The sequence below is a fragment of the Bombina bombina genome, chromosome 4, assembly GCF_027579735.1.
Source record: "Bombina bombina isolate aBomBom1 chromosome 4, aBomBom1.pri, whole genome shotgun sequence".
Classification (NCBI taxonomy): Eukaryota; Metazoa; Chordata; class Amphibia; order Anura; family Bombinatoridae; genus Bombina; species Bombina bombina.
Window position 1 is genome coordinate 822063363 of NC_069502.1, and position 2591 is coordinate 822065953.

Below are 2591 nucleotides of genomic sequence, written 5' to 3' on the forward strand. Positions count from 1 at the left end.
AGAGCAATGGGAACTTGTGGGACATAATTCTCACTGCACCTCCCATATATTTATGCTGCCCTAATCCTGAAAGCCTGAGTAAAATTACTCAGTCTTTATTGCTTTTTCCACAGGTCCAATGTGAGGGAGAGGACCTCTCAAACCTGGTAAAATGCCTTGCTGTCGGGCAGATTAATGAGGTGAGTGCTATCTTAATATTCTGGGGAAGTAAGAAGACTCAGAGAAGACTAAGGCACTTTATTTATTAAGATGGGACACATAAACTCTTCTATAACATAGAGGGGACTTATGTTGACAGTTTATTAGGCAGGCACTGTGGTGGATAGAAATTGGGCTCAGTTTGCTTGGTGGTTTTCACTGCTCCCTGCGGTTTATTTCTAAAACAAGATGCCGACCGGGAGATTTCCCTTTTTGACACGCCCATGATGGGCGGACCTTTGGGAGGCGGCAATTGGTGTTGCGCGCCACTTTTCCTTTCTTCCTGTGACCGGGGGGAAAGCGTTTACAGTCTCAGCTAAGATTACGCAGCTTTGGCTAAGGACTTGCGTTTCTAGAACCGGAGAGCGGTTCCATACATCTACTGCCTAGTTCCGGATCTTCTGCTAAAGGGATTATCAAAGTTCCGGTGTCAGTAGGGCGGGTAGGCACCTCAGCAAATAAGCTGAGGTGTAGAGGTGCTTTGAAATACTTTTAACTGCTTTTTTTGCATACAAAAATAAAGAGTAAAAAAGTTATGGTTTAAAGATTAAAGTGACAGTAACGTTTTTGTTTTTTTAAATTTTAATAAAAGATTTAGAATTTTTACTTGATTTGTTGGTCCATTGTGAGTCAGAATGGACCAAGAGGCCCTGCAAATTGTCACTTGTTCTTTATGTTTTGATGCCAATGTGGAACCACCAATCCCTTTCTGTTCTTCATGTATTGACAGAACTTTGAATTATAGGGATAGACTCTTTTTCTGAGCCAACATTTTCTAAGGCGGATGCTGTTCAGGAGTCTAATGACAATGTTCAATATATGCCGCAGCTTTCTCCTCAAGCCTCACCAATTTTACCGCCAACACATGCAGTGCCCTGCGCTTCCTCTCTAACTTCTCCTGGAGTTAAGTTGCAAGACATTGCTTCCCTCATGTCTTCTGCAGTCTCTGATGCGTTGTCTGCCTTTCCCATGTTGCAGGGAAAGTGCAAGAGGAAGAATAAACATTCAGTTAGCGAGGTTACTGACGTAGTTGTTGCTATTTCGAATGCCCCCTCTTTTAAGCCTGAGGAGGAGGATACTTCGATAGCATCTGAGGGTGAAATCTCAGATTCTGACAGTGTAATTGCTCCTGCTGATGCTGAAGTTGTATCCTTCAGGTTTAAGCTAGAACACCTCCGTCTGTTACTCAAGGAGGTTTTAGCTACATTGGACGACAGCGACACTAGTCGTAGTTAATCCTAAAAGATCCAGTAAGCTAAACAAATATTTTGATGTACCTTCCTCGGTACCTGTACCAGATAGACCTACTGAGATAATTGCTAAGGAATAGGATAGATCAGGTATCCCCTTTCCCCCATCTCCTATATTTAAAAAGATGTTTCCCATAGTGGACTCTATCAAGAAGGCTTGGCAAACAGTACCCAAGGTGGAAGGAGCTATTTCCACTCTGGCCAAGAGAACTACTATCCCCATAGAGGATAGTTGTGCCTTCAAAGATCCTATGTACAAAAAATTAGAGGGGTTACTCAAAAAGATGTATGTACACCTGGAGACCTAATCAGTCTTGGAACAAAGTAAAGCAATAAAAAAAGCATGCTTTTGAATCGAAAACAGCATGAAGGGCCTGCCACAGATCCGGAACCGGATCTTGTGGGGGGCAGGCTTTCCTTCTTCACTCAGGCTTGGGTTCGAGATGTGCAGGATCCCTGGGCAGTGGACATAGTGTCCCAGGGATACAAACTAGAGTTAAAGAATTTTCCTCCCAGAGGCAGGTTTCTACTATCAAGATTATCTGTAGACCTGACAAAAAGGCGTTCTTACACTGTGTATGGGACCTCTCCGACCTAGGAATGATAGTTCCTGTTCCGATGCAGGAATAGGGTCTGGGATTTTATTTCAATCTGTTCGTGGTTCCCAAAAGGAGGGAACCTTCAGACCAATTTTAGATATCAAGAGTCTAAACAAATTTTTCAGAGTACTGTCCTTCAAGATGGAAACTATTCGTTCCATTCTCCCTTTGGTCTAAGAGGGTCAATTTATAAAAACGGTGGATTTAAAGGACGCGTACCTGCATGTTCCAATTCACAAGGATCATCACAAGTTTCTAAGGATTGCATTTCTAGACAAACACTTCCAATTCGTCGTTCTTCCTTTCGACCTTGCCACAGCTCCCAGTATTTTCTCAAAGGCTCTGGGATCCCTGTTGGCGGTGCTCTGATTGCAGGGCATTGCAGCGATGTCATATCTGGATGACATCCTGGTTCAGGCGCCATCCTTTCAACAAGCAAGATCCCACACGGAAATGTTGTTATCTTTCCTGTGATCTCATGTATGGAAGGTGAATTTGTAAAAGAGCTCCTTAGTTCCAAATACAAGGGTAACTTTCTTGGGAA

At 43.1% G+C, this 2591-nt stretch overlaps 1 protein-coding gene across 1 annotated transcript in view; it reads left to right on the forward strand.

Annotated features, from left to right (window-relative positions):
- The window catches only part of LOC128657115 (zinc finger protein OZF-like), a 95652-nt gene extending 93731 nt beyond the window's left edge, over window positions 1-1921 (forward strand). Inside the window, exon 8 of the mRNA XM_053711364.1 lies at window positions 1-1921. This exon is cut by the window's left edge and continues 1434 nt beyond it. The gene's annotated coding sequence lies outside the window, so the exon portion shown is untranslated.
- Window positions 1922-2591: the final 670 nt, after the last annotated feature.